The sequence below is a fragment of the Chrysochloris asiatica genome, unplaced genomic scaffold (genome assembly GCF_000296735.1).
Source record: "Chrysochloris asiatica unplaced genomic scaffold, ChrAsi1.0 scaffold00163, whole genome shotgun sequence".
Lineage (NCBI taxonomy): Eukaryota > Metazoa > Chordata > Mammalia > Afrosoricida > Chrysochloridae > Chrysochloris > Chrysochloris asiatica.
Window position 1 is genome coordinate 7,769,977 of NW_006408681.1, and position 20,308 is coordinate 7,790,284.

The following is a 20,308-nucleotide window of genomic DNA, read 5'->3' on the forward strand; positions in this document are numbered from 1 at the left end:
GAAAACTGGGGGGAGGAGGGGGAAGTTTAGGAGGAGGGTTTCTGGGATATACCCTTTGGGTGGTTGATGATGCATGGAGGGGATTGGAATCATAGCAGTGAGATGATATAAAATAGAATGAATGTAAAACTAAAGTTCTCCCATGTAAACTATCATATAATTCACAATAAAACATTAAAAAAAAAAAAAAAGCTTATGGCTAGTGGTAAGCAGTGTAACCAACAATTCCTATATAGCTGGTGATAACTGTATCAAAGCAATAGGAAGGTGATGTGCTGGAGAGCACAGAAGAGTGGCAGCTAACTCACTGAGGTGGATTGGGACCCATAATAAAAACAAGATATCATTTAAGTAAGGAGTCTTTTTTGTGGTGCTGTGGAATAATCCATTGGTCTACAAGGTCAGTTTGTGTTGCAAGATTGGCAGTTCAAATATATCAGCCGATCCTCGGAAAACCTATACAGGGTCACTGTGAGTTGGAACCTGCTCGACGGCACTTAACAACAACAACACCAATTAGCTTGAGCCTTGATGCGCAGGAAGGAGCTCTGGTAACACAGCATACTAAGCATTAGGATGCTGATGGAAAGATTGCCAGCTGAAATCCACCCACCTCTCCAAGGGAGAAAGATGAAGCAGTCGTAGTCTGCTCCCATAAAGATTTACAGCCTTAAAAACCCTGAAGAGCAGATCTACTCTATCCTATATGGTCATTATGAACCAGAAGCAAGTTGACAGCAGTAGGTTTGAAACACTAGAGTAGGTTTGCCAACTAGAGAAGGAATTCCTGGGAGAGGCAATCATTTGAGCCCAAGTGTGGAGCTAAGAAAAATTAAGACCTTCTTCACAGGTACCAGAACTCAGTGCTATTTTTACACCCTTTCCCCTCCTGTCAGTCCCCACAAGATTGCAGGTATATAAATTAGCAGACAGTACTCCTGAAGTGTTCTGTGCCTAGTACATACAAACTAGTCAGTATATGGTAATTATCAGTGTGGGGTAGCATTGGCACACTCTACTTTTGCCCCACATAACTCTCCTATTATACCAGGTAATCTATATGCTCAAAACATGGGCTCAAAATGGCACAAAACTTATATTTACCTAAATGAGATGTTGGTGAAAATAGCATTGTTGGCTAAACTTTTCATCAAACTTGAAAGATAAGAAAGTTTGCTACAAAAACCAGCTGTACTGTGTATAGGTCAATGCCTCCTTAAAAATCAATGCAATTGGGTAAAGAGTTCAGCACTGGGAGCCTGCACTCTGCCTGAATAAAGGCAATTCTGAAAGATGCAGACACATGAAAATAATACTGGATTTGGAGGTGATGACAACTGACTTTTACTGAACATTTATAAGTGTTGTTATTGTTGTTGCTAAGAGCTGTTGAGTTGGTTCTGACTAATAGTGACACTCTATAGGCTTTCCGTGGAGCAGTTGGTGGGTTTGAACTACCGACCTTGTTGTTTGAAGTCCAGTGCTGATTCTACAGCATCACATTAGGAGTCCATTAGAAGTGGCAGATATTGTATTAAGTGGGCTAAGTATGTATTCGTAGTAGATTCTCATCACAAGTCTATAAGGCTGGTATTTTTCTAAGTGTTACTACACCTTTTAAGGAGCTCTGGTAGCGAAGTGGTTACAAATCAGGCTGTGAACCGCACGGTCAGCAGTTCGAAACTACCAACTGTTCCATGGGAGGAAGATGAGGCTTTCTGCTCCCGTAAATATTTACAGCCTTGGAAACCCTGTACAGGGTCGCTATGAGTCGGAACTGACTCCATGGCAAATAATAACAACACCTTTTATAAATTAAGAAATTGAACTACAAAGAGGTAAAATACATAATTTTCCCCAAGACCACAAATCTTAAATAACAGAATTTGGGCTGGTAACCCTAAGGTTGGTGGTTCAAACCCACCAGCCATTGCTCAGAAATCTTACGCAGGGTCACGACGAGTCAGAACCAACTTGACGGTATTTAACAACAATAACAACAACAACATATTGAGTTCAGAGCTTACTCTTCCACTACTTTCCAAAACAGTATCCACTGCCATTGAGTCAATTCCATCTCATAATAACCCTGTGTAAGTTTGTGAAGGCTGTAAACCTTTATGGAAGCAGAAAGGGTCATCTTTCCCCCATGGAGCAATTGATGATCTTGTCCAGTGTTTATAACCACTGTTGTCTTTGTTAGTGCTGTTGAGTCAGTTTTGACTCAAAGAGTCCCTTTATAGAGTTTCAGAGGAGTGGCTGGTGGGTTTGGACCATCAATCTTGTGGTTCAAACTGACCTGTCAGTCCAGTGCTTATCCTGCAGCAACACACCAGGACTCCTATAACTACTGCTATTGTATTAGTAGTAATAGCTACGATTCATTGAAAGTAAGTTTGTTGAATTTAGGCAAATATACAGTATGTTATTATTCTATCCATTTTACGTATAAGTAAGTTGAGACTTCGGAAAGTTTATTGACTTATCCACAGTTACATAATGGTGGACTCCAAAGCACATGGCTTTGGCACTGCTCTGGACAACTCCTCATCTTGAATCCTCAGTAAATCTCCTGGGATTGACTGAAACCAAACAACTATCTTCAGAATCCTTCAAATATATCTTCAAAGCATAGATACTGGAAATATCCAAATTAATATACCTACATTTTCTAACTGGCTTTTAAGCAGGATTTGGAAATCGCATCTCCTGCTGTGTCATCATCAGACATAGAAGCCCTTCCAGATGTCCAGATAAGTGCCACTGGGAACTGGCTTTACAAGTTATTACTTAAGACAAGTATCTCAGACCAAGGATTTGATCTATTCTTATTAGTGACATTCGTTTTTCTACCTTTCTATCCTGTATTTCATTCTTATAGGACAATCTTTAGATAAGTTTACTCACTTTCTTAAGAGCACATTTCTTACTGTTGATGAATCCTAAATCTGGAGCTTCAGCTTTAGAATGAAGAAGTTCTGTGCTGTAAGCAATCTCCTGAAGAGTGAACCATCAAAAGCTACAATCTAATAGGGAAGAGAAGACTTTATATAAGACTGTGTCTTCCATTTGTCAGATCTAAGAGAAGTTAGGGAACTTGTCTACCTATAGCATTTTGGATAAGCTTAACCTCCTATCTACCTTATCAAGAAGCATCTCCTGAACTTCCAATCAGAATTAATATTCAAATTAATTTATATTATCCTCTGCTTACTCTGTGAGCACAGGGTTGATCTTTGATCATGATGTCAACACAAAGTTTAGCCTTAGAGCATTTAAGAAATATTTATATTTCAATATGACCAAAACTTGAAGGATTCTGCTTTCCATAAGAAGAAACAATTTATATCAAAATAGATGCTTCAAAAATATTTCTCATTAGGCTTCTGATGTAGAAAAGCATCACAAATCCAATACTTTCTGATGTAACTACTTCAATGTTTATGAAACACTACCTAAACATTAATTGAACACTGCTATGAGCAAGGCAGGAGTCCTGGTGTGGTGCTGTGGGTTAATGCACCAGACTACAAAGCCGTTTGAACTGCAAGGTCAGTGGTTCAAGCTCACCAGCTGCTCCTCAGAAACCCTGTACAGGGTTACGATGGGTCAGAGCTAACTCAATGGCACTTCACAGCAACAACAACAACAATGATCAAGGCATGCTACAGACATGAATAAAATAGAGTTGCTGCCCTTAAGGGTTCAGTAATTTTCTAGGGGAGACAACTTCTTAATTCATAAATCTCATAAAGAAAGATAAGTGCTGAAACTAGAGATGTGTGAAGATTCTGTGTGGCAGGATTTTCACTAGGAGGGTCAGGGAGCACTTCAGTGAGACCAGACGTAGAGAAAATGGTCTTACAAAAGAAACAAGTGAAATAATGCAGCATGTTCTAAAAAATGGCAAACATCAAGTGTGTCCTAAGCATATAGATATTATGGAGAAAGAAGAGAAACTTGGAGCCAGTTCTAGAGGTTTTGAATATCATTGGAGCCTAAAATGCATCTTCTTATTGTCAGTGATTGTTGTTGTTGTTGTTGTTGTTGTTGTTGTTAAGTGCCATAGAGTAAGTTCTTTCTCAAAGCAACTTTGTATAGTGTTTCCAAGGAACAGCTGGTGAGTTTGAACCCCTGACCTTATGGTTCAAACCCACCTTGCAGTCTAGTGCTTTATCCCACAGCACCACACCAGGTGGTTGGTGATTATCAAGCTTTAAAAGCAAAACAAAAAAAGTTCAATCATTACCTTTGCACCATTCATGAATATAGTCAGGATGATGCAAATCCCCAATGACTTTGTATACCAACCCTTTCAAGGTTAAGAAAGGATGGCATAAATTTACTAGCTGAAAGTGATATTATTTTAGGTATAATTTTGAATTTTCTATGTTAAAACATAAAGCATTCTCATGCTCCTATATGTTAACTCTTTCAAATAATAAAAACGATTGTGACAACAGTTCTTTTCCCCCAAAGTTCCCATCTGGTGTGCCCCAATATCATGGTTGAACTGTGGCTCTGTGCCTTATGTGATTGGGATCATATATGAGGGGACTCACATGCTGAACTATATATTTTAAAACCATGCTACCCATACCTAAATCAGGGGATGTTTGAAACATTGGAAATGTGAGGTCATTTTCATGGTGCATTATTGTTCCATTTTCAAGAACCTGAAAGCTTTTTTTGAAACTTCCGATTTTGCAGAGGTTTGGATTTTGCAGACCACCCCTTGGTTGGATTGCTTTTGCGTAGATGTTCACCACAGAATACATCCTGTTTTGCTGTTATTTCAAATTAATCTCCACACCTTGGTAAAAAGTCACTAGTCTAGCAATTAGGAACTGCTGCGTTCACTTGTTTTCAACTGAAGTCCCATACTGAGAAAACTGCATTTTACTTGGCTTGAATTCTATTCTTGAATGATGCTCAAGTTAAAGAAGCAGGTGTGCCTGGGAGCATTTAATGCCTTCAGTGGATAAAATGCTGTAAATGAGACGGTACATGAAAACTGAGTTCTAGTTAATGCAGAATCATTAATTCTCATTTCTTCTTCCACACAAGACCATTATTATCTTTTGCTTGCACTAGTGCAGTAGCCTCCTAACTGGTCTCTCTGATTTGTCTCTATTGTTTTTCCAGCCAACATCTGTAATAATGCAGGGGTGCTTATACTAAACACAAACAGAATCCTGCCACTCTTCATCCATAGAAATTGTAATGGACAATCTCATTTTCTAGAGCTTAATATGGAAACTTTCAAATTTCCTATTGCACTCCTCCATATCCTCTAAGTTTCTGCTAGCCTAAATTATTATTCACTATTCCTTGAACAAACAGAACTTCCTCTCTGCTGTGCTTTTGCATATGTGATTCTCACTGTCTGAAATGTCCTACCTCAAGTTCCCTTACCCTTAAACTCAAATTGAGGTTTTAAAATACAGCTTAATAATTTCTTTGTCTTTGAAACCTTCTCAAGAATCCTGCATAAGTTTATTGCACTTAATCCATTCATTTCTGCAATATTTATTAAGTGTCTTCTTTGTGTCAGGCATTGTGTTCGGTGCTGAAAATACAGAAAAGATCAGACAAACTTCTTGTCCTCATTTATGTTGCAGCCTACTGTGGATCAGACAACTAAGACAAGAATTAGATACATAATTCCAAATAGTGAAGAGTGCGCTAAGAAGAATAATAAAGGAAATTTATGGCTATTTTTGACCAGTGCAGGGGTTTTGAATATATTCTCTAACTACAGAGAACATATCCTTGCTTTGTTTGGGAAATGATTTGTCTAAAGTATCCTCTCCACTTGTTTAAGGTAATGAATGTTGTGTATTTTCGTCATCTTTGATTCTTCCTGCAAAACACTCAATAAATGTATCCTGGCTGGATGAATATACAAGTGTATGAGTGGGTGCACAAATGAATTGTTCTAAGACATCTTTTATTTTCAACTATTGGAAAAGAAATTCTCTTTGAAGTAATAAGAGTCCTTCCATTTATTATGTCAAATACACATTTACTAAATAACTGATGTATCTGCAACTAATAAGACACTGGGCAAAGATCAAAGTATCTCAGCAAATGGATTAGAATCTTAACCTGCTCCTTAGAAATAGGCATTGGAGACATTTAATGCTTGGCATCTTCAAAAAATACAGAACTTCAATTAGCCAAGTTCTCTGTGTTCTATAACTTCACAAATGAAGAAATTCTTACACTTTCTCAAAAAATGAATAAAATACATAAATAAACCTATTCTACTAGTTTCATGAATTATTTGACTAGAGGAAACTCACTTGGGGAAATAAAGCAAACCATGGTTAAAATTTACAAGTCTTACTATTGTAAAGCCCATCAAAGCAAATCCACTGCCATGAAGTCAATTCTGACTCAGTGTGACCCTACGTAAGGTTTCCAAGTCTGTAAATCTTTATGGGAGCAGGCAACCTCATCATTCTCCTGCATGTGGCTCGTGAATTTGAGCCACAGACCTTATGGTCAGCAATCCAATGCCAAACACACAGTACCACCAGGAATCCTTTGATAAAGAGATTTAAAATTATATAATTATATGTTTAAAAGGTTATATAAAATTTCATGCTTATAATGGATAGCTAATTTCTGGTTCCAGGTCGTCCATTAACTCGCTCTGAAAAAAGGTCCAGATCTTTTTGTTCACCTATGTCTTGGTTTCACACCCATACAATGGACTTCTGTAAGTATTAAGTCTGCTGTGGCACTGCAAGGTAATGCACTGGACTGCAGGGTCAGTTTGAACAGCAAGGTCAGATGTTCAAACCCATGAGCTGCTCCTCAGGAGCCCCATACTGGGTCACTATTGCTCAGAATGAACTCAAAGGCACTTAACAACTACAACAACACTTATCTTAGAGTTCTCATACTCTCTGGTCTCCTTATATCTCCAAGTGAGCCTACTGAAGCCACCAGCACTCAGCAATGATTTGTTTTAAATCAATAAGAGACCAAGTACGGGGACAGTATAGCACAAAGTAAGAAGTTAATTGTTTGTTTTTAAATTTTGATTTGTTTTTGTTGTGAAAGTACAGGAAAATGGGTGGAATGAAAATAGGAATGACAGGGAGGAAGTGGGATAACTGTTGTTGTATGGAGCGGATTGCAGTCATGGAGATGAAACAAAGCATATGATTTGCTGAATACAAAGCTAATGATCTTGTCTGTAAGCTTCCAGTCAATTCACAATAAAAAGTTCTTCTTTAAAAAAATGTTGGTTTGTTTTTAATAAACAAGATGCAAACTGTGACTATGTTTGTTAGGGTGTTTGGTTGCAGGTAACAGATAACTAGCTGTCGATTCTGGTTAATCTACAACAAAAATTCACTTATTTGAATGCAGTAAGATAGCTCACATGGCTAAAAAAGCCAATCTGAATAACAAGATTCAAACAATGCCATAACTAGGGCAAATATGAGATTTAGATTACTTTATGGCAGGGAAAAATAAATCGCAACTATCACTAGGTTCTTTGCCACACCTCTCACAATTCAAGATCTAGGGACAGAATACGGACCCTAGCTTGGGTCTAGCTTTGATTGACAGCCTCACTGTGAATGTATCTAATGGAAACTCCCCAACAGAAAAATTAGACATCTTTAGTAAAAGAAATGAGAATAAATAAAGAGCAAGACAATGCCTACCACAAGCAAGGAGCCGGAAGATTGAGAAGAAACATGGCATAATTAAAACAGCACAGATTTTGGCATTTAACAAACTAGAGTTCAAATCTGAAGTCTCCTATTTAATATATGGAGATTGTTTTGCTGAGGGTGGTTGTCAGGATAAATGAAGTAATCCATACCAATTAGTGTCTAGCTCAAAGTTGGAACTTAATAAATTACATCTATGTTTTTATTATTACCAAGGAATGAATGTGTTCAGGGCATTTGGGGACAAGAAAGGGAGAATATAATGACATGTTTCTGGAGGATCCTGAGTGATTCAAGAACATACAGCAACACACATACACACAACACAATGTGTGCATGTTTCCAGGTATCTGATTATGAAAATCACTATCAAAACTCAATCTTAAAATCACCTGCTACTGTGTACACAATGCAGTGCTGGTCTCCTTTTGTAATCTTGCTTAGTTCAAAGACACAATGCTCAAATAATGGAAAGGAAAGTGTAAAGTGTGATGTTTGATACAAATATGAGATATTGTTGTCCACTCTTACTCTTACAGTATGTATTTATTTGATACTTGCCAAGCATATCCTTTTATAATCAATAATATTTTTATCTGTGCAGAGACAATTAAGGTGTAGGAGGGGTAGATACAGTCTGCCCAGATGCAGGTGACAAGTGGACGCATTGTCTGTATGAAACAAAAAAATACTAATAAAACCAACTAAAAGCTATCTGTTTTTTATTATAATTATGACATCAATTCTAAACAACGTTAGTGATAAAATGCTCCTCCTTACCCGTATAAAGTTCCTATTGCCTTCTCCTGCTTGATGCATTAACATACAATGTACCTTTCTTTTCTGTCTTGTCATACTGTTAACTTGCAGAAGGTATTGCCCTTACGGTGTTCAATTTTGTTGTCCCTGTGAGGGCTGACATTGACCTTCTACTTAAGTAAAGGGAGAGGATCTGAAGTCTCATCTGAAGAGTTCGAATCAAGATTCACTTGATTCAGTTCATTCTCCTTAATTAAGATTTTAAAATCATGACCTAGAATAAATGAAATTAAACCGAGATTTCCTTATCTGAAAAACGGAACTAGCAATCTCCTGTGATACTGAGAACAATGATGCAGATTAGACATAAAATGACTGTGAAAATGGTGTGTGTGTATGTTTGGGGTTGGGTTGCCGGGAGGTGATTGTCTGACCTCCTCTGACTTCAGGAAAAGGAAAGAGAATAACTATAATCAATATCAGCTACCTACACTGATTCCTAGGTGGCAGAGGTCACTTGTGCCTCTACCCTCCAATCTTTTTTCCAATTCTGATGCCAACTGTCCCTCCCATGGCACTCTCTACTTCTCCGTTGGGTTTGATGATTTGTTGCACTGGCCACACAGAACTCACAGACAAAACTCATGATTTACTAGGATTTTATTAGGGAAGTAACAGATTACAATTAAGGATCAGCAATGAATCTGGATACAGTTCTTCAGCTAGGACAACCTCTTCTCAGCTGTGTCTGCTTGAGCAAGTGTTACAAAGCCCTTTTGACTCCACAAACTGAGTAGTGAGAGGCACCCCACTCTACTAGGAAACCTCAGCCGGTACATGCTCAGCTCTGGTTCCATGGATCAGCTAACCTAGCTCCCCTAACAAGTGCCTAGAGGCACTCCACTCCACTGACAAGCTTTCTGCTCAAAGATACTTAGATTTCTGGCTTTGTGGACTGAGAAGACCACCACTTTGTCTCATCCCAGTCTCTTGACTCTGCTGCCCACTGCTGCCATTTCTCTGCCATGTTTCTAGCTGACACCCACCTCTCTATTGTCACAACTCTCTGTCTCTGGGTCAAGGAGGGTCAGTGAAGGAATCTTGGGACCAAAGGATACACTCCACTCCTGACACTTCTTTCTTACTGATAGTAAGATTCCTTTTTTCTGTCTCTGGAATGGTGCATTTTAAGCCTAGTGGGATGGCAAAACTAACCAATCCCCTCTTTCAAGTTTCATATACCATATCACCATGCTCCCACCCCCACAAAGCTACCATGCTCCTTATTTATATTGGTAGCAAACTATCCTATCCCTTTAGTGGATCACAATCACCTCACATCTGCAGAGTCCTACCCAGTCTTGTGGTGGGAGTTTACAAAGACTCTAGGTAGGAGAGTCATATTAATTAAGCAATGATATAATGCTGACCACCTAGGCTTTCAAAAAATGTTACTTATTTTGATGGCATTGGAGTCAGCCGAAAGCATATTTATAATAAAAAAAATGTATTACATACTAGAGTAATCTATGGGGAAACAAGGAGTCCTGGTGTGACAGTGTGGGTTAATGTGCTGAACTGAAAGGTCAGTGTGAACTACAAGGTCAGAGATTCAACCTTACCAGCTCCTCCTCAGAAACTCTATACAGGGAAGCTATAAGACAGAACGGATGCTACGGTGCTTAACAACAACAAGAACAACAATGGGGAAACAAAGATTAATGAGACACAGATCTTGTTCTGGAGCACCTCACAAATTAGAGGAAGAGACAAACAAATGCATACCAAAGTGTTCTAAAGTCTGCCAAGTCCGATGGAAAGCAACACTGAATAATATAGATCCAATGACTGTTTTCAAGTCTAGTAGAAAGGAAGGTAATCACAAAACAGATATTCCTTTGTCTAGAAAGGAAGGCAATCACAAAAAAGGAATATATGCTCTGGTAGCATAGCGGTTATGAATCGGGCTGCGAACAGCAAGGTCAGCAGTTCAAAACTACCAGCTGTTCCGTGGGAGAAAGATGGGGCTTTCTGCTACTGTAAAGATTTACAGCCTCGGAAACCCTGTACAGGTTATGTGCTGACTCCACGGCACATAACCACCAGAGACAAGACTAGAGTCCAATTGATACAACAGTTAAGCAGTCAGTTTATAATCCAAAAAGTCAGTGGTTCAAATCCAGTAGATGCTCCAAGGGAGAAAGATGTGGCAGTCTGCTTCTGCAAAGATGTACAGCCTTGGAAACCCTATAAGTCAGTTCTACTTTGTCCTACAGGATTCCTATGAATTAGAATCAACTTGGTGTTGTGTGATGTTGTGTTCCAAGGCTTAATGGAAAAAAATCAATTGTCCAGAAGTGAGAATATAATATAGGAAAATGTATCTGTAAAGATATTAAGTGAAAACATCAGGATCCAGTACTATCTATAAATACAATGTCAATGAGAGGAAACACTGTGTTAGACTGAACAATGGAAGAAAGTCTCTAACGTGTTAATAGGCTTTGGGCCATCTCTGGGTGCTGGGACAAGAGATGGCTTTTACTTTATTTTTAATATGTGCATTTTTCATTTCCAAAAATAACATTCATGACTATAAAAATCAGAAAGAAAATGCTCTTTTTTTTAATATGATGAAAGTATAGTATTTTAAATATAATTTGGGAAACAGCATTGTTTGTTTTCCAAGTTCTACAAACTCTTACCTGGACTATAGACAAGTAAATTCACTAGAAATACAATTAGACCTTAGAGTAAGCAGCAGCCTCAACCTATAAACTTTGAAGGATCCTTTACTCTTTGGACCTCCCTCTTAAGGGAGATATGCATTACTGATTTGATTTTAGAGAAACTGCACACAAGGCTGTCCTACAGAGGAGAGTGAAGGGAAGCTGCTGTTTTATCTAGCTTACTGCAGCTGTAGAGTGTGTTTCAAATGCCATTCTTTTAAAATATTTTTTGATCATTAGACAAATAAATCTAACTTAAACTTATTTGTGCAGATATAAATGTTTCATCTCATATGTCATGTACAATAACTTTCACATATTCATATAACAGGGTGGAATAGTTAAGATTTTATGTCACCTTGATGAGGCCAAAATTCCCAGTGGTTTGTTAGTTGAGATATGGTGAGACATAATACAGTGTAGTTAAGTCTATCATGATTGGCTATAAGCAGCCAATCAATTGGATGGTTCCTCAGCGGTGTGGCCTGTTTTCAATATATTGGACACTCAGGAAAATACTGCTTTCTGCTGAGTCTGGATATTGCATCTGGCTTGTCCTCCAAACTCTGGTTCTTTGGACTTGAGCCAGTGGCCTGCTCTATTACCTGCCTGCCTGTCGGCCAATCTTAATTCATCGGACTGGGACTTGGGACTCTCCCACCTTGTGAGTCATTACCTTGCTATAAGCTTCTCTTTATATATATATGCACATACGTAAGTTTCGAAGTCCTGATGTGTGCTGTGGGTTAATGCATTGGACTTCAATGTCAGTTTGAACTGCAAGGTTGGTGATTCAAGCTCACCATCTGCTCCTTGGAAACCCTATTCAGGGTCGCTAAGGGTCAGAACTGACTCAATAGCACTTAACAATAATGTATAAATTTCACTGGTTTTGCTTTTCTAGAGAACCGAGCATAAGACACAAGGACTTGGTTATGTAATGGCTAAACACCTGGCTGCAAATGGAAAAGTCGGTGGTTTGAACCCAAAAATTACTCCATGGAAAAAGATAAGGAAGTCTGCTTTAGTAAAGATTACAGCCTTGGGGATCCTATGGGACAATTCTACTCTGTCCTTTAGGGACAAAATTGACTGGACAGCAATGGACTTATTCATGTAGGTCCTTGGTGCAAATGGCTAAGCACTTGGCTACTAACTGAAGGATTGATGGCTGGCGTCTCCCCAAAGGCACCTTAGAAGAAAAGTTTACCATTATATTTTTGAAAAATCAGTCACTGGAAATCCTATGGAGTACAGTTCTGCCCTAAAATATTAGTTGAGATCAATTCAAAAGCAAATGACTTATTCTTTTGGGTTTTTTTTTTGTTTTTTTTTTACAATACTCTTCCTTTATTTGAGATTTATGGAGGTTAGTCCTTAGCTTTTCTTTCCACAGCCATGGCTCTGTGAAGATAATATGCTCCACTCCATACATTATCCAAAATCTTATTGATATAGGCAAGACTAACACCTGTGTTCTTGGTGGGATCAGTAAAACATTGCCTACCTTTCTCCAGGTCTATTCAGCATTCCTAGGTGACCTATCAGTCTCTCAGGATGGTCTCCATGTTCGATCACAAGATAGACATCTCTAACTGCCAGGTGCCTCTGACAACTCAACAATTTCCATCCTCCTGGTTTCTAAGTCCCTCGTTGCTTTGCTTAGTTCTTGCTGCAGGATTCTAGCTAGATTATTACAGACATGCCAGGATTCATCTCATAGTTCTGTTGGTGTTATATGTCTGTCAGCTCATCTCACAGGATGAGGCAATGATAAAATGCAAACTTGCTTTCTGCATCATTAGGGCAATTTTAAGCCTCCTAAGAGTCCTGGTGTGGTGCTACAGAATAAATACTAGTCCTCAAGGTCACTTTGAAACACCAGATCAGTGGTTCAAACCCATCAGCTGCTCCTCAGAAACCCTATAAAGGGTCACTATGACTTGGAACTGACTTGACAACACTTAACAACAACAACAAAGATATTTATTGCACTTGGGTCAAAAGATCTAGTTATGAGACAATATAACTGGCAATCCATTATGGATTACAATGTCTGGACAGATGTCCTGGGATATAGAGAAAGCAAGAAAGGAAAAGAAAATAAAACATACATTGACATCTTTGTTGAAAGTGTAAACTATGGATTTTAAGTTATAATTTCTGATGCTCTTGATTATTTTTGAGAGAAGGAACATTGAAATACATGAAACCATTCTGTAAATCTCAAGGGCAACCTCACAGTCAGCTAGTGCCTATTTTACTTCACTTCTCAACATGAGTCATGTATCTGTTCGCTAGTGCTGCTATAACAGAAATACCACAGTGGATGACTTTTACAAAGAGAAATCTGTTATCACACAGTTTAGGAAGGTAGAGGTTCAAATTCAGAGTGTAGGCTCTTGGGAAGTTGTTTTGTTTGTTGGCTCTGGAGAAAGGACCTTGTCTCATTGCAGCTTCTGTAGGCAAAACATCCGTTGGAGATCTCCATGTGTCTTGCCATCAGCCTCTCTGGATCTAGGGACTTCACAGTACAGGGATCCCATATCCAAAGAATACGCTCCACTCTTGACCTTTCTTTCTAGGTGGCAATAAATCCTTCCTTCTCTGCTCATTTCTCTCTCCTTTTATCTCTTGTACAGGCCACACACCTGGGAAACTCCTTAATCCCTGATCTTACGGGTATTGCAGCCCACCCTCAAATCAAATTATAGGAGAACATCACGTAACTGCTACTTTCCATTAATACATAACTGCCAAACCACTGAGAACTATGACCCAGTCAAGCTGGACCATATTTTGGGGATACACAATCCAGTCGATGGCAGATTCACTCTAAAGACCTATGCAAAAATCGACATGTGAAAGTGGTCTGACTATGTCAGATCACAAAAAGGAAGATGACTACATTATTACACAACTGCCAGATTGCATTATTATATAATGACCAAATTACATCACTACATAACTTCATAACTGACAAGCCACTGAGAATCATGACCGAGCTAATTTAACACGTAACCTTAACCATTACAATCAGTACCTTGCCTTGCACCTCAGTGCTTATTATTTTCAGATGTATATCGTTAATGAACAAGACAGTTGGATAGTAAGTTTTTAATATTGTTGTAAATAAGAAATGTCAGATGAGACAGTTGATAAATGAGGAATTGGTGTATAACAGTATTGTTGTCTCTACTCATTGCTTCTGAAACCTATGGCTAAGGGATCTACATGTCCTCATCCTGTGTTGTCCAAGGTAGCTCTCACAAAGCTATTTTGCTCTCAGAAGACCTGTTACTGGCAACATACTAGGAGTCCCATTTCTTTAACTTTTCTGAAATCATTGAATACTATTGTTATTGTAATTTTTTCAGTAATAATATTCTAAGGAATTGAATGCAAGAATAGCTCCTACTTACTATCAGTAAATCCAGATTAATTTAATAATCACTCTTTTAAACACATTTTGAGTTGGGCTCCTATCTTTAATTCAGTTACCATGTCTCTACCCAAAACTTAAGGTGATAAAACAAATACTTTGTTGAACTACCTCCAGAAAGTAATCAGTCAGCAATGATATCAGTGCACTAAGAAAATTAATTCTTTAGAATGGATGAAAAAGAGGAATGAAGGGGTGGTGAGAGTAAATCTTAGCTTTCAAAGCAGAAATCCACAAAAGCAATCCAAAAAGAAAACAAAAAAAAAACAGTATTTCTAAAATGTGACAAGCAGCTTTATGCTTTTTATATTAGCTATTACCTGCTGGGACTTATTAGGCAGAGTATGCAAAAGGCAATAATTGAATGCACGAACACTCAGCAGCACCACAACGGGATACCTATTTCTAGCATCCACTGTAATTATGAATCATCCTCAATATATGGGACTTATAGAAGAAATGCTGCCTTTAAATCAAGCTCGTGTTTGTTCAAGGTATTTTTATACTGGCTTTAACTGTTGAAGGTAGACATTCCAATTTACTGGACACAGAAAAGCTATGGCTTTAACTTCTGTTTGGTACTTCCAAGTAACGTTCAGGAAATCTTGCCTACAGTGGTTTGATGAGATAGGACGGATGAGAGACTCCAAGTTTGCTCAGAGCTTGTTTCTTCTACATTTTACAGTCTTTTTATGGCAGTGGCTATTATCTATAATCCACTCAGCCTCTCTTGCAGGATTTTCTCTCAAGCAGACCAGTGCCCTGGACTTAAAACTCATGTATTACTAGTCCCTTCAACTGTGTTGGAGTTCCTGGGAGATGCAAATGATTCACAAGTTTGACTGTTAACCGAATCTTGACAGTTTGAATCCACCAAGTGGTGCCTCAGAAGAAAATCCTGGTGATCTACTTATGAAAACTCAGACATTGAAACCTACAGAGGACAATTCTATTTTTGACAAACATGGGGTCCCTATCAGTCAAATTGACTCCATAGCAGTTGGGATTTTTTGTTTTGTCTTATTTTTAGTCCTGACAGGACATCCCCTTGGCCTGACAAACCCTGCACTTTCTACCTGTATTTAACTTCAACTGTCCACTTTCATCATCTATAAAACTAGAAACAAAAACTCACTGCCTTCAGTCAATTGTAACTCACAATGACCCTGTATAGGGTTTTTGAGGCTCTTTATTGGAGCAGAAAACCTCATCTTGTTACCAGAAAAGTGGTTCTTTATCACCTTTCACTGATGAAGCCAATTCAAACAGGACTCCAAGCAAAGAGCAAAGTGCTTAGTGACTATTGATACCCAGGATATCAGGGGAGGAGAAAAATCTCCCAGCTCTGTCTCTCCTAGGTAAAAGGGGAGGTGAGTTTTATAGGGATTTCAGGTATGAGGTAGGGGCCCAAGGGATGTCAGAAACTTACTGTTCTCTGTTTCTTCAACATCCTGTTAATCATCCTAGCCAAGCTGCCTCAAGCCCATGGTATCATTTATCTCTCCAGGTGGTTCTTACTAGTGGTCATGAAAGATGTATGGCTGTTTTTCTTCGATTTCTGCAATAGTCCTTCCTGTTATAGGGTTTGACTATTAATTTTAAAAGAAAATTGCTTTTAGAGAAAACTGTTATATTATGATGACAAGATGGCCCCTTGGGTTTTCTAAGTTTTGCTTTGGCCAGGTTAAAATCCTTTTAGTACCTTGGGGGGTTCTCAGTATCATTGGCTCTTGAAATGGTTGAATATTGACCATTTAGTTTTGGTACAGTGACTGTGTATTTCTCCTATCTTCTTTTGCAGTTTTCTGCCCCATTGAAAATTTTGTCCATGTTGTTGTTGTTAAGAGCTGTCAAGTTGTCTTCAACCCATAGCAGCCCTATATTGGGTTTCCAATGAGCGGCTGGTGAGCTTGAACCACCGACCTTGTGGTTCAAACTGCCTTTGCACTCCAGTGCATTAACCCACAGTGCCACACCAGGACTCCATAAAATCCTTCAATATTTTAAATCCTCACTGAATTTTTTCTTTAGTTAATCCAGCCTGAGAAATGCTGAGTGTGTTCTTCCCTTTTGGTTTTCTAACTCCAAGTCTTTGCACATGTCATTATTATATTTGACTTTTTCTTCTCAAGCTGCCTTTTGAAATTTTCTGCTAAACTCTTTTAGCTCCTCATTTTTTCCATTTGCTTTAGAACCTCTGCCGTGGAGAGCAAGTTTCAGAATCTCTTCTGACATATATTTGAGTCTTTTCCTTCTTTCTTTTCTTCTTAAATGACCTTTTGCTTTCTTCCTACATGATGTTCTTGATGTCATCCCACAACTCCTCTGGTCTTTAGTCATTAGTACCTGATGCATCAAATCTGTTCAAGAGATAGCTTCTAAATCCAGGTGGGACATGTTCAGTTAAGATCATATTTTGGCTCTTGTGAGCTTGTTTTAATTTTCCTCAGCTTCAGCCTTGAACCTGCATACTAACAATTGATGGGTTTTTTTTTTTCCCACAGTGTGTCCCTGGCCTTGTTTGGCTGATGATTTTGAGCGTTTGCACCATCTCTTCACAAAGATGTAGTCAATTTGATTTCTGTGTATTTCATCTGGTGAGATCCATGTGTATAGTCATCTTTTGTGTTGTTAGCAAAAGGTATTTGCAATGAACAAGTCTTTGATCTTTCAAAATTCTATCATGCAATCTCAATCATTATTTCTACCAAGCATCATTATACCAAGGCCATGTTTTCTGACTACCAAGTCTTCCTCTCTGTTTCCAATCATTGATTCCAATCCTAGTAATTATAAATACATCTTGATTGCATGTCTGACAAATTCCAGACTGAAACAGTTGGTAGAATTCTTCAATTTCACCATTACTGGCTTTAGTGGTTGGTGTGTAAATTTGAACAATAATGGTATTAACTGGTCTTCTTTGTAGGTATATGGATATTTTCCTGTAAAACAACATTGTACTTCAAGATATATCTTGAAATGTTCTTTTCAATGATGAATATGACACTATTCTTTTTCAATTCGCCATTCCTGGCATAGCAAACCAATTTGCTTTGATGCACAATGAACACTCATGGAAACAAGAAATGCATTATTGGGTTAGCTAAATCTACAGCAAAGACCTCTTTAAAGTCTTAAAAAAAAAAAAAAAAAAAGACTAAATTTAGAGGACTAAGGTGTGCCTGACTCAACCAATGGAATTTTCAATGACCTCTTAAATGTGTGGAAGTTGGATGATGAATAAGGAAGATCATACAAGAATTGATACATTTGAATTATGGTGCTAGTGAAGAATAATGAAAGTACAATGGATTGCTAGAAGACCAAACAAAACTGTCTTAGAAGAAGTACAATCAGATTGCTCCTTTCAAGCTAGTGTGGCAAGACTCACATACTTTGGACATGTTATCAGGAGGATGTGGAAAAGGATGTCATGTTTGGTAAAGCAGAGATTCAGTGAAAAAGAGGAAACCCCCCAAGAAGAAGCACTGATACAGTGGCTGCAACAATGGGTCAAACATAACAATGATTGTGAGGGTGGCTCAGGACTGCACAGTATTTTGGTTTGTGGTGTATAGATAGGGTCAGTATGCAACAGAACCAACTCATGGCACCTAGAAACAACGACAAACTTACTAGTCTCTGCTGGTGCCTTTGAAGACAGAGGACTTCTTTGTTTCTTCCTGTTGTACAATGTGGGACTTAACACACCTGCTATTGTTAATATTAAGCACCTTTGAGTAGGTTCTGACTCATAGTGACCCTGTATAGGGTCTCTGATGCTGTAAATCTTTGTTGGAGCAGAAAACCTCATCTTTCTCCCATGGAATGGGGTGGTGGACTCAAAGTACCGACTTGTGGCTAATAGTTCAGTGCTTATGTTATAGAGCCTTGTTGTTTAATGAGTTAATTCAAACTGATAGTGACCCTGTGTATGGTTTATGAGACTTTATTTATTTTTTTTCTTTTAAGTCTTTGTGAGAGCAGAAAGCCTCATCTTTTACCCACCAAGTGGCTGGCAGCTCAAACCTCTGACCTTCTGTTTTGTAGTCCTGTGCTAATCCTATGACGTTACCATGCTTTCATCCTGCTTCTGTGGTTGCTGCTAAGTGCCCTCTAGTGGGTTTCAATTCATAGTGACCAGGCATAGGGTTTCCAAGGAGCAGCTGGTGGGTTGGAACTGCTGACCTTGTGGATCGCAGTCCAGTGCTGATCCTACAGTGCCACACCAGGAGTCACTAGGGACTGATAATGTTTGTTAGGTTACATGTTTTACTAGACTACCTTCCTGAGTCTATTTTTTCTTTGTCTCAGAGGATTGTTACCAAGGTTAAGTAAGGGCTAGGGAAGTTCTTTAACAACTATAAAGCACCTTACCTATGTATGTGATGGTGGTGATGACCATGACCACCACAAAGTGGGCAACACATTCAGTGTCTACCACTGTATCAGACACAGAAAAGCTAAGAGGCTAATAATAGTTACTGTTGATGGTGGTAGCTCTTCATGTAGCCAACTCTTAGTCTGCTTTTGAACATGATAACTGGTTTAATTCTCACAATGACCCTTTGCGAGAGATCCTATTGTTTCTTCTATTAAAGATAGGGAAGTAGCAGCACATATAGGACTCCACAGGTTAGATAATCTGCTGAGGAGTACATATCTAGTAAGTGGTGGAACTGGGATTCAAACCACATGATCCAATTTCAGAATCTCGGCAAAGAATAAAAAGCTCCATTGTACCATCAAACCAGAGTGGTGCCACAACTTTGGTCAACAGTCTCTGCATGCCCAATCCATATACATGGAAACAAGCTGCATTACTTTTCAGAAATCTCAGAGCCTGCTTCCCCAGCTCATTTTGTACATCCTTTGCCAGGTAGAAATAGGCTTCTTTGCATCCTGAAAACAATGAACTGGTCTTGGCAGAGATTGCCATGATGAAAACCATGCTGCCCGACTGTGGCTCCATTCAGATCTCTCATTCATTCTGTCAAAGCCAATTGTTCAGTGCACTTTAAAATGGCTGCTTTCTCCCCAGGAAACTCCTCAAGCAAATCTGTTACTCTTGCCTGTCACCCAGGCTTCATGGGTAATTGGAAGGCATCTGTGGGTGTTGGCACTTCTGCAGCAGCTGTTGACTTGCTCTCACTCAAAACAGGAAAATGCTTTAATTTCTAAAGAAACAAATCTTCACTGAAGACCATTCAAATAAGCATAGATTGCGGCAGTCCACCGGGCAGTGACAAACATGCTCAGACACTTTGCCTCAGATATGTATATCCAAATGGTCTCAGGAACAGAGCCAGGTTTCAGATAGACAGGCTTAACACAGCTAACATGACTGCATGTCAGGAAGACGAGCAGGTAGAATTTCCAAAGAATTTTATGAAAATGTCGTTGAGCTGTGAGAGAAATTATAAGAGCTACCATTTGTGGAGGACACTTACATGGCAAGGGTTGAGCTAGGCATCTTCCTTCATTTGTTCATCCATCTATTCATTCATTAATTTGAGAAAAGGATAAAGCAATTGCTGTGTGGAAGGCATAGAATCCTTAGTCCAGTGGGAGATATAGATGCTAAACATATTTTATAAAAGCAATTCTTTAAATTAAAATCATAAGGTCAAAAAGAAGAATGACCTGGGACTTCTGCAGACTTCAAGGAGTCCTGGTGGCAC

The 20,308-nt window shown here is 38.7% G+C and overlaps 1 pseudogene; it reads right to left on the bottom strand.

Moving 5' to 3' along the window:
* The window catches only part of LOC102830275, a 27,626-nt pseudogene extending 8,027 nt beyond the window's left edge, over positions 1-19,599 (bottom strand).
* Between the last annotated feature and the right edge of the window lie 709 nt (positions 19,600-20,308).